The following is a 12,949-nucleotide window of genomic DNA, read 5'->3' as shown; positions in this document are numbered from 1 at the left end:
TTTGTGGAAAATGTTTCAGTCGGAAGGGTATCCTCAAGAAACACACCCTTACACACACTGGTGAAAGAAAGCATGAGTGTGAAGTTTGTGGTAAATGTTTCAGTCAGAAGGGTGACCTCAAATTACACACTCTTACACACACTGGTGAAAGAAATCATGAGTGTGAAGTTTGTGGAAAATGTTTCAGTCGGAAGAGTACCCTCAAAGTACACACTCTTACACACGCTGGTGAAAGAAATCATGAGTGTGAAGTTTGTGGGAAATGTTTCAGTCGGAAGGATAACCTCAAATTACACACTCTTACACACACTGGTGAAAGAAATCATGAGTGTGAAGTTTGTGGGAAATGTTTCAGTCAGAAGGGTACCCTGAAATTACACACTCTTACACACACTGGTGAAAGAAATCATGAGTGTGAAGTTTGTGGGAAATGTTTCCGTCGGAAGGATAACCTCAAATTACACACTCTTACACACACTGATGCAAGAAATCATGAGTGTGAAGTTTGTGGGAAATGTTTCATTAAGAAGAGTAACCTCAAATTACACACTCTTACACACACTGGTGAAAGAAATCATGAGTGTGAAGTTTGTGGGAAATGTTTCAGTCGGAAGGATAACCTCAAATTACACCTTGTTACACACACTGATGCAAGAAGTCATGAGTGTGAAGTTTGTGGGAAAAGATTCAAACTGAAGAGCATATTGGACAGGCACGTCTTCAGACACTCTGGTCATAAAGGGTTCAAGTGCGATGTTTGTAGGAAACGTTTCATGACTAAGGGTGAGATTGTCAGGCACATGAAGGTCCACTTCTCCTGAGGTGCTGTGCTGATTCAGTTCTGCTGTGTGTGTGAGTGCAAGTGTTTGTTGTGGTGGTGTTACAGGGCTGTGTGTAGCACAGAGAACAGAAAATATTCATCTGTTGGAACAAATGGTGACTGTGACGGCATGATCTGTTATTCACTTTCCACCCCAGGCTTCATGTGGTTGGTGGGTCCTGTGGAAGGTCTGATCTTTTTGGTGACTGTGCTGGGCTGGCTGTTGTGGCCTGGGCTTATTGGTCAAGTGTGTGTGTGTTAATAGTAATAATATAGTGTATTTGGTCTTACCAGCCGCTAAGCTAAAAATGTACACATTATAAACACATTGTAAAGAACAGTAGGTAGGGGTTCAGGGATCTAACACATCAGTGGGAGGTTGGAATGATAGTGGTGGGAGGGTTGAGCGCAGTGTGGTGGTGCCGGGGAGGGGGAGGACATCCTCTTCCAGATGGTGGCAAGGTGTTAGTCCCAAGGTGTGACATTCATGTAGGTGTGAAAGAGGGGTGACGATATGATTGAGCACATGCTACTTGAGTGATGTATGTATATAGAGAGAAAAGGGATTATGGTAACAGTTGTGACTGAATGGAATAGGATGTTGGAGAGGGATGTAAAAGGTTAAATGCATGCAATATTATTTCAGCTGAGGTCATTTTCAAAGCAGACAATTGTTGTCATTCAGTAGATCATGTCATTCTTAATCATCAGAAATCATTTTCAAGACTCAATTCTGACCTGTCACATTGCGTAGATCTTGTCATTCTTAGTCAGTTGAGGTCATCTTGAAGCCAACAATTCTTGTTTCATAGTTCAATTCTTGTCATTTTCCTCTTTTGGTCCTCATATATATTTTACAAATTAATATCATATTTATTTCCATTTATTTCATTTTGGGAGCAGGCATAAAGGCCAGGTTATGTTAGGTTACCTTATATTTAGTTTAATTAGGTCAGATGAGGTTAGGTTACATTTAATTTGATTAGGGTAGTTAGTTTTAATTGTGTTCAATGAATGTGTAATATGCTTCAGTTATATAATGTGTACTCGCCATTGCCAATGGAGCTTGGGAATAATAACACATGACTTAGTCATTCACTTTTTTATTGGATTAACCTGCAGTTTGAGTATTACAGCTTGATGTAGCACGTAACAGCTGATACAGCACAACAAATAAGTAATTACTGAGAAATCATCTATACAGGAAGGTAGTTGGTGTGGAAGAGAAATGGCTACTAACTCAGCCCTGTGCACAGGGGTGATAAGTGGTGCCACAAAGAGATGCTCAGGGCTGAGAAATGTAAATCAAGTAGTGGTGCATTACAGGTGCCCAGTTTGTGAAAAGACAGGACAGGAAACGGAGGAAATAGGTAACTGGAACTGTGTGGCAAAGCAGAAGGAGGAAAGGACCTGCAGAAGCCACTGCCTCAACAGACTATTGGAAATGGTTTGACTATAGTAAGTCTGCTGGTCAACAGAAAAATATTCTTAATGTCGTGCCTGGCATGGGCACTCCTTAATAATGTTGGTTAATTATACCTCAAAGTAGAATTAATTGTTGATCACTTAAACCAGAGAGTAAAATTAGTAGTTCATTTACCAAGTCTAATAAGGCACCGTTATCGCACACAGGATTATCATCTGCCAAATAATATGGGTAGCGTGACTTTAACAATATTACTTAAGGTAAATATATTTGTTTAGAGATTCTGATGATGAACTAAGGGTCAAGGGACAGGATTCAGCCATACAAGACTAAATTGTCGCTCATAACACTTAGAACTTAGAAGACTTCTTCTTTCAAAGATTTATCAAAGATAACTCACCACTTGTGTGTAGAGTGGTAAATTGTTCAACGATGACGGGACGGCTTCTTGGATGAGCCGTTTTACAACGTAAACAATATTTAAGCGGGAAAAGTTGAACTTGATCTTGATCTTGAACGTTCGCTGCCTGTAATCCCAATCGGAAAACGGATAATCCATTTTTTTGTATGTTTGCATAAATGCAGTGTTATACATTAGCTCATGATTGAGGCAAATATGAGGCAAACTGTATCGGGCCAATTTGGTTTTAGTATTAATTGGTTCAATTAACATTTACTGATGTAAGGCCGACACCGCTAACGAAGCGGTTTGCTGCAACAGTCACTCAGCCGCCGCCGCCGACACAACCCCGACAGTAGCCGATGCTGGCCCAATAACCCCATGTTTGCTGGGGAGCGGAGGGCCAGGGTGTGGACGGGCTGTAATTGGGACAGGAAGGAGCGGAGGGCCAGGGTGTGGACGGGCTGTAATTGGGACAGGAAGGAGCGGAGGGCCAGGGTGTGGACGGGCTGTAATTGGGACAGGAAGGAGCGGAGGGCCAGGGTGTGGATGGGCTGTAATTGGGACAGGAAGGAGCATAGGGCTAGGGTGTGGACGGGTACACTTGGGACAGGAAGGAGCGGAGGGCCAGGGTGTGGATGGGTACACTTGGGACAGGAAGGAGCGGAGGGCCAGGGTGTGGATGGGGTGTAATGGGGACCGTAAGGCGCATGGGGCTCGGGTGTGGATGGGTACACTTGGGACAGGAAGGAGCGGAGGGCCAGGGTGTGGACGGGTACACTTGGGACAGGAAGGAGGGGAGGGCCAGGGTGTGGACAGGTACACTTGGGACAGGAAGGAGTGGAGGCCCAGGGTGTGGACGGGTACACATGGGACAGGAAGGAGGGAGGCCAAGGTGTGGACAGGTACACTTGGGACAGGAAGGAGCGGAGGGCCAGCGTGTGGACGGGCCACGCGTGTGTAGAGTTGCCACCCCGACCTCAGGAAAATACCAACATCTTACTCTCCAATAAATAAAAGTACGATGAAAGAGAAGGTTTTTGCCTTAGGCCAGTATTTATGTTATGACTACAGTACCCTCTCCAGTTTCGTGCTCGTTTCCTTCCGAAGGTGTAGCGCTAAACTCGAGGGTCGCGAAACTCAAGGTATTGAAAACACTGAAAAAGCGCTTATTTGTTCCGACCCGTGGAGATTTTTATTTTATTTTTGTTTTTATGTGGCTTATGGCGCCGGTAAACTATCCATCTGAGCCTAATGGTCGGCCCCGAGCCTGTCATGGCGCAGGCAACTGTTTATAGTGGTGCCGTTATAATTGGGTCATGGTGCCCCCCGGAGCTCACTTTTTTTCCTCCTTTACTCCCTTGTTATCTCAAAATACGTACCTTGGAAAAAGAAAGGAAACAAAGAGAGAACGGGTCATTTTAAAGCCACAGATGAAGCCTTACGATTGGCTGAGCTCTGAAAACACGCTTGTGATTCGCTGGGAGTCCAATGACGTCATCGCCGGCGCTCACCCAATCAGCGGCCTCACTGCCTTATTAACCCGTAGGCTTCGGCTATGGGAAGGCCGAGAAGTGCCCGAGAAACGACAAAACTACTCTGCATTTTGAGACTAAGAAAAGAGCATGGAACGTACATCAGAGTACTCCTCTCATAACCATAAAACCGTCACAAATATTTACTTTTACTCAAACTCCATTCTTTTTGGGTGATGTTTGTTACAAAATAAACAGTCTCGTGATGCGTGGCAGATAGCCGAGAGTCGCTTGTTGTGTACTACAGAGAATTTGCCAAGTGATCACTGTATGGATAGCTAATTCAGTATGCCACGACCTTACAGCACCACCTATGACAAAAAAGCCCACCTCAAGATCACCCACCCACCACATTGACCTAGGGCATTCATGGTGGGTTGCGCTATGCCACCACCGCCTACAATTAGCTCGAATTAGGCGTTTTATGGCGAGCCCTTTTTAGGGTCCACCGTACCACAGCCACGACTCGTGAAAGCCTAAAAAAGGGTCTGCCCACGTTCTCGGGTTAAGGAGGGCGCCCGGGGGGGTCCCTCCTGGGCACACAGTATGTCCTATGGCTTTGAAATTTTAGTATGTTGTTTGTTGGTGTAAGTGTATGACATTCTGTGAATTTTGTGAAATTTGGGTGAATGTGTAGAGGAGACTCAAACAAAGCATAAAATCTGATTTTTGTTTCACAGACTTTAGCTGAAAAAAATATACCATAGAAACTTTGTGTATAGATCTACATTTATCATTTTGTAATTTTTTTCATTTTTTGTTCTAGCCTAAAAAAATTGAATTTTATTTTCACTTAGAATTTTCTCCACTTTTTCTACCGTTTTCTTTTTACATTTAAAAAAAATGTACAAAATGAGAAAAATTGCCGTTTAGTTGTAGATTATATTGATACCTTACAAAAGACTGTCAGACGTTTTGTTGATTTTGTGAAATTTTTTGAAGTGTAAAAAACAAATTTTCAAAATTTTGGCTCCTTAAGATTTTTTTTTACATTTCATGTGTCTTGCCATTTGTATTCATTTGATTGTCATGAAATGTTCACATATGATTGTTTATACCTTGTTCACTTACTGGGCCGCCAGTGTGCTGAGCAGATGTTTCACTTGTTGCATATTGGTACATCTGTGGCCCGAATAGCCCTTTCTATAAACTTTTACAAACATGAGTATATAAACAATTTGTGGGTAAATTTGTATTTATTATGACTGCAGATGTGTTGCAATGGTACCAGGTAATAAGTTGAAAATGATAAGGTAATAAATATATAGCTATGTAAAGGCATCCAAAATACATTTAAAGTTTGGTGACATTTTGCTTCCAAATATAAGCATTTCATTATGTAACAGTAATCAACTGTAGAGGCAAATGCCCCTCATATCAAACAACGTAAAAAAAAAAATTAAAAAAATCCTAATAAATGAAAATCTTGCTTTCATAACAGAAAAAATAATGCTCCAGATCACTACTTACTAGTACTTGGAATATTAGATTATCCCAATGGTTGATTTATTATAGTGTATTTTACTGAACTGTAGAGGGAAATACCACTCCGCAAATAACGTAAAAAAAATTCCTGATAAATTAAAATTTTGTTCATAACAGAGAAGAAAATAATGTTCCCCATCCTGCTCTTCATCTGTTTCTAACTCGTCACTTTCCTCGGAGAGCTCATCATCTGGGTCATCTGAACTGACAAAAAACCTGAATCATCTGAATCACCAGATGAGGTATCCGATCGCCCTCCTTAAAAGACGGTCGGGTTCATTTCTGTTGAAAAGGAGGGAAAAAAACATTATTAATAGTTTTTTATGTACAGCTCATCAGAATGTAAGATATTGTATCCACACAAACTCATATAATAATCATAAAAACTACACCAAATAGCAGAACAAGACTATATCGTCAGTGCGTCGCGAACTGGTACATATATGCGCCAACCCATGCCTGGTACATTGGTGCACCAATACGCAGTAGAGGGAAAAAATATTAGTGGTCCGCGATTTGGTATATATTTGTACCGTGGATTTTTACACTATACTACAGGCTATCCTCTCATAATGACACATAACTCCTCTCTCTGCAAAAGTCCAACGGACACTGGTGTGGTGGGCTCCGTGAAAGTTCCGCGGAGCAGGCAAGAGCGCTGAGTTGCCAAACGTGATTAATGTGTTAACAGGCCTTAAAACTATCAAGCTGGCAGCTTTGGTCGCTGGATATTGTCCATTGATGTGTAGTTCTGTCTTAGTATTGTTACGAATATCGCTTCAGATTTATTTAGGTCAGTTCAAAAGACATATTTATCAATGAATATATTATTGCATTAGCTTATTATCAGTACACGCACTATTTGCCTGACCCGGTGGCCTGTGGCTTGCCTTCGGTGCACCCACCGCCGCCCTGATCCCTCCCACCAACTTCAGTTTCCCCGTCCTAGGGCTCAATGCATTCAGGCTAAAAATCGGGCAAACAGAGTACTAGGTTTCATCTCAAGGAGCGTGAGCAATAGGAGCGCTGAAGTCGTCCTCAAACTTTACTTAGCACTAGTTAGATCTTATCTTGATTATGCAGTTCAGTTCTGGTCCCCCTATTATAGAATGGATATCAAGATGTTAGAATCTGTACAGAGGAGGATGACAAAGATGATTCAGGGGGTGAGAAACTTGCCTTATGAAGACAGGCTGAAGCAGTTAAATCTACACTCTCTAGAAAGGCGAAGGTTGCGAGGAGACTTGATCGAAGTTTATAAATGGATGAAGGGATTTAATAAAGGGGATGTCAATAAAATTTTGAGAGTGAAAGAGCCAGGTAGGACGCGTGGCAATGGTTTTAAGTTAGACAAATTCAGATTCAACAAAGACATAGGCAAGAATTGGTTCACCAATAGAGTGGTGGACGAATGGAACAGGCTTGGGAGCCATGTTGTGGGTGCCAATACCATAGATACATTCAAGAAGAGGTTAGATAAAGCCATGGATGGTGAGGTAAGGTGGGGTTGAGTGTACAGGAGCTGCCTTGTATAGGCCAACCGGCCTCTTGCAGACTCCTTACGTTCTTATCTTCTTATATATATATATATATATATATATATATATATATATATATATATATATATATATATATATATATATATATATATATATATATATATATATATATATATATATATATATATTTTTTCTTTTTTTTTCAGCACATGACTTTGTGTCGCAATGTCCACCACTGGTGTTAGTGCTGTAGTGTGGCATCGAAACAGTTGCTGTGGTCAGAACTTGTTCCGTCCTGCTGCCGCTGACTTCAGGACTCCTTGGTGCATCCTCGCCTTGCCTGCTCAATTGGTCACTGAGTGTGGCTTTGAAGCAACCTTGCCTTCTCCAGCATCTCTGAGGTTCCTCAAGGCCAGCCAACTCCTCACATCCAGAGTAGTGTTGCAGTGGAGGCTGCAAGGCGGGACAGCAGCTGGAGTGGCTGGGATCAGCAGGAGCAGACTGCTACTGGTGTGAGGTTCAGGAGTGATAAAAAACACCACCAACACAACCACCAACAACAACAACAACTGCTGGCCTCTTCATCCACAAAGGGGGAAGTTTGAATTTCAGAAGTGTGAGAAGATCTGAGAATGAGAGCAAGTTTACTGACCAAAGCCAAGAGTGTGAGAAAAGACATGCAGGGAAGGATGACCTCAACAAATACACCCACACACTCTGGTGTAAGACCTCATGAAAGTCGGGAGTGTGGCAAAAGGTTTAGTAATAGGAGTAACCCCAAACATCACACCCTTACACACACTGGTGCAAGAAACCATGAGTGTGAAGTTTGTGGGAGATGTTTCAGTCAGAAGGGTCACCTCAACACACACACCCTTACACACACTGGTGAAAGAAATCATGAGTGTGAAGTTTGTGGAAAATGTTTCAGTCAGAAGGGTACCCTCAAATTACACACTCTTACACACACTGGTGAAAAAAATCATGAGTGTAAAGTTTGTGGAAAATGTTTCAGTCAGAAGGGTACCCTCAAATTACACACTCTTACACACACTGGTGAAAGAAATCATGAGTGTGAAGTTTGTGGAAAATGTTTCTTTCAGAAGAGTAACCTCAAATTACACACTCTTACACACACTGGTGAAAGAAATCATGAGTGTGAAGCTTGTGGGAAATGTTTCACTCAGAAGAGTAACCTCAAATTACACACTCTTACACACACTGGTGAAAGAAATCATGAGTGTGAAGTTTGTGGGAAATGTTTCAGTCACAAGGGTACCCTCAAATTACACACTCTTACACACACTGGTGAAAGAAATCATGAGTGTGAAGTTTGTGGGAAATGTTTCAGTCAGAAGGGTAACCTCAAATTACACCTTGTTACACACACTGGTGAAAGAAATCATGAGTGTGAAGTTTGTGGGAAATGTTTCAGTTGGAAGGGTAACCTCAAATTACACCTTGTTACACACACTGATGCAAGGAGTCATGAGTGTGAAGTTTGTGGGAAAAGGTTCAAACTGAAGAGTATATTGGACATGCACCTCTTCAGACACTCTGGTCATAAAGGGTTCAAGTGCGATGTTTGTGGGAAACGTTTCATGACTAAGGGTGAGATTGTCAGGCACATGAAGGTCCACTTCTCCTGAGGTGCTGTGCTGATTCAGTTCTGCTGTGTGTGTGAGTGCAAGTGTTTGTTGTGGTGGTGTTACAGGGCTGTGTGTAGCACAGAGAACAGAAAATATTCATCTATTGGAACAAATGGTGACTGTGACGGCATGATCTGTTATTCACTTTCCACCCCAGGCTTCATGTGGTTGGTGGGTCCTGTGAAAGGTCTGATCTTTTTGGTGACTGTGCTGGGCTGGCTGTTGTGGCCTGGGCTTATTGGTCAAGTGTGTGTGTGTTAATAGTAATATAGTGTATTTGGTCTTACCATCAGCTAAGCTAAAAATTTACACATTATTATCTAATTGTAAAGTACAGTATGTTGGGGTTCAGGGATCTAACAGTTCAGTGGGATGTTGGAATGATAGTGGTGGGAGGTTGAGTACAGTGTGGTGGTGCCGGGAGGGGGAGGACATCCTCTTCCAGATGGTGGCAAGGTGTTAGTCCCAGGTCATCCTTAGGTCAGACGCTGATGGCGGGATTCAGGCAGAGCAGTGGGAGTTAACTCAGGCCACAGACTGAACACTTGTGCCATACCCTGGGCTGGTGGGACAAGAGAGGGGGGTGGCTGGGGGGACAAGGGCACAGCCTTGGCGGGGGTGGTGTACATTGTGCTCCACTTGAGTGACAAGGCTCCAACACAGCAGTCACCAAAGCAGAGCAGGCCTTTCCCGGCAGCAGGGTGGGCAGGATGACAGCACTGTAGGCAAACCACACCAAACTGGCAGTTGGGAGGGGTAACTGAGGTCTTATGGTGTTGTCACTTTCCTGTTTCCAACCTTGTGATGTCTCATCTCAACAAGCAAGTCAAATACCACGGCAGCCTTTTGGGGGGTGTGGGGGGGGACAACAGCAGTGGCACCACTTCCTTTGAGGATGAGAGAAATAACGGAAACGGGAGAAAGGAATAAGGGTGAAGTTTGGTAATGCAAAGGCGAGTTATCAATTCTCTCCATACACTCCCGTCTTCTCATTCTTCCCTCCCCTACTTCTCTTGGGTGTTCTACCACCCTGCTCCCCCTCCCCCCCATCCCCTCTCTTCCCCCAATCAGAATTATAACAGGTTGCATTTACATGTGTCTTGTATGCCCTCAAATCTCAGTGTACCACTTGGGAATTTATGTAAAGATAAAAAAGCATTCCGAGAGATGAGTTTTATTATCATAAGAAAATAGCGTGTGTTCCTTAATTTCACTCTGGCAGCCAGTGAGTCCTCAATGTTGCAGGAAACATGTCACCGGGAACAAATGTAAAACACTCATTTTACGTGCACAGATTTGGCGGTACTGATATATCAATGTGAATATATGGAGCAACATACTGTAAATTTGATTTAGTTACCCATCATTCCAATCCATGGCATTCATCACACAGCACACGGAGTGCTTTGGACACAGGCCTACCGCAGTGAATGCAGTAAGTCCTGGTCTGGCTGGCTCCTTTTGCTGGACAGAAGAAACACCTCTTTCTGCTAGGTGACACTGCTTTCCTGTTCCTAGGCTCTCATGTGATGTCGAAGCAGGACCGAATCACTGTGCTTACTTATAATATGGAAAAAAGAGGGCATTTACACTTTTTTTTATTCACAATAGCACTGATACAGTGGCCGGATGCTCAAAGGTGGTGGTAACTTATCCCCGGAGACGGTTGTAAGTCACGGGTCGCGTCGCAAGTTCGCTCCCCGCTAGGATCCTCCTCCGCAGCGATGCACAGCGCAGTCGCCGCGGCGTGCTAAGGGTCAGCCCTATGGTTCACGAGTGAGGCGGTAGAGGGCGGGCAGCTCACCAGCTGATGTGATTGCAACCAATGGAAATCAGTGAAACAAAAAAGACAGCCAATCAGGATCAAGGAAGGTGATTGCAAAAAAACGGCGCCAGCGACGAAAACTACCGCGAGTCAGTATTTCCTCAAGTCCGTACAGCCAAGCTAAGATGGGGAAGACTAGTGAGTATTGGCCGGAGAGGAGGTTACCGTGCTGGAAATAACGATGGTCAAGATTTTAGAAGTGGGGCATTTGTCAGGCAGGCGCGGCAAAGAGGTGTGGGTTAGAGGTGAACAACGTATACTATGTGTGTGGGTACGAGAGGAAGTTAGGGGCTCAGGAAGGCATAATACGTGCATTGAGGAGTGAGATGAGGGAGCTAAGGAAGAGGTCTGACAGTGCTCAGAAGAGGCAAGTCCTGGGGGCCAGCCTGGCAAGGGCGATGGACAAGGGAGAGGCAGGTGGGAGCACGGGTGCCTGATAGGGGGAAGCAAGGTGTGACATTCATGTAGGTGTGAAAGAGGGGTGACGATATGATTGAGCACATGCTACTTGAGTGATGTATGTATATAAGAGAGAAAAGGGGATTATGGTAACAGTTGTGACTGAATGGAATAGGATGTTGGAGAGGGATGTAAAAAGGTTAAATGCATGCAATATTATTTCAGCTGGGGTCATTTTCAAAGCAGACAATTGTTGTCATTCAGTGGATCATGTCATTCTTAATCATCAGAAATCATTTTCAAGACTCAATTCTGAACTGTCACATTGCGTAGATCTTGTCATTCTTAGTCAGTTGAGGTCATCTTGAAGCCAACAATTCTTGTTTCATAGTTCAATTCTTGTCATTTTCCCTCTTTTTGTTCCTCAGATATATTTTTCAAATTAATATCATATTTATTTCCATTTATTTCATTTTGGGAGCAGGCATTAAGGCCAGGTTATGTTAGGTTACCTTATATTTAGTTTAATTAGGTCAGATGAGGTTAGGTTACATTTAATTTGATTAGGGTAGTTAGTTTTAATTGTGTTCAATGAATGTGTAATATGCTTCAGTTATATAATGTGTACTCGCCATTGCCAATGGAGCTTGGGAATAATAACACATGACTTAGTCATTCACTTTGTTATTGGATTAACCTGCAGTTTGAGTATTACAGCTTGATGTAGCACGTAACAGCTGATACAGCACAACAAATAAGTAATTACTGAGAAATCATCTATACAGGAAGGTAGTTGGTGTGGAAGAGAAATGGCTACTAACTCTGCCCTGTGCACAGGGGGTGATAAGTGGTGCCACAAAGAGATGCTCAGGGCTGAGAAATGTAAATCAAGTAGTGGTGCATTACAGGTGCCCAGTTTGTGAAAGACGGGACAGGAAACGGAGGAAATAGGTAACTGGAACTGTGTGGCAAAGCAGAAGGGAGGAAAGGACCTGCAGAAGCCACTGCCTCAACAGACTATTGGAAATGGTTTGACTATAGTAAGTCTGCTGGTCAACAGAAAAATATTCTTAATGTCGTGCCTGGCATGGGCACTCCTTAATAATGTTGGTTAATTATACCTCAAAGTAGAATTAATTGTTGATCACTTAAAGCAGAGAGTAAAATTAGTAGTTCATTTACCAAGTCTAATAAGGCACCGTTATCGCACACAGGATTATCATCTGCCAAATAATATGGGTAGCGTGACTTTAACACTATTACTTAAGGTAAATATATTTGTTTAGAGATTCTGATGATGAACTAAGGGTCAAGGGACAGGATTCAGCCATACAAGACTAAATTGTCGCTCATAACACCCATACCACATGGAGGTACCATGTACCAGCGGTACCAGTACCGATACCAGGTACCGGTACCTGGTGCCGCGAAGAATCGATTCGTCGCAGTACCCGGTACCGGTACCTGGTACCGCGAAGCCTCATGATCACTTGGGTTCCGGGAAGCTTAATGATCACTCGGCACTGCGCATTGCCGCTAGTACCGGTACCGTTAGGATCTTAGTGACGCTCGGCGCTCGCCCGCCTCCATGTGGGATGGGCCCTGTGTGTAGACGCTGAGTCACTGCCCCGCTGACCGTCTCCCCAAGTTCCCACCATTTTGTCCTGCTTTCCGTTTCCATCACAGCTCCCGTTTCCATTATTTTATTTATTTATTGGAGTTACTGGATAATTCTTCATGTCCGATTCTTTTTCTTTTTTAGGTTGCTAATAAATATTTTTATTGTTATTAGACTATGATCGAGTACACCCATAATAACTATACATGCTATTTTTTTATCGAAAAAATAAATATTCACTTCATTCAGAGAGAGAGAGAGATTTACATAGATTTACATAGAAAATCAGACCA

The 12,949-nt window shown here is 43.1% G+C and overlaps 1 long non-coding RNA gene across 1 annotated transcript; it reads right to left on the bottom strand.

Moving 5' to 3' along the window:
* Window positions 1–241: 241 nt before the first annotated feature.
* LOC126987364 (uncharacterized) lies at window positions 242–9,077 on the bottom strand. The gene is made up of 3 exons (XR_007740816.1): window positions 8,374–9,077; window positions 537–632; window positions 242–368 (listed from the first exon to the last, which is right to left on the bottom strand). It is a non-coding gene; the product is annotated as an uncharacterized LOC126987364 (long non-coding RNA).
* Between the last annotated feature and the right edge of the window lie 3,872 nt (window positions 9,078–12,949).

The sequence above is a fragment of the Eriocheir sinensis genome, chromosome 64 (genome assembly GCF_024679095.1).
Source record: "Eriocheir sinensis breed Jianghai 21 chromosome 64, ASM2467909v1, whole genome shotgun sequence".
Taxonomy (NCBI): domain Eukaryota; kingdom Metazoa; phylum Arthropoda; class Malacostraca; order Decapoda; family Varunidae; genus Eriocheir; species Eriocheir sinensis.
The sequence above is the reverse complement of the archived record's forward strand: the minus strand, read 5'-3'. Positions and strand labels throughout refer to the sequence as shown.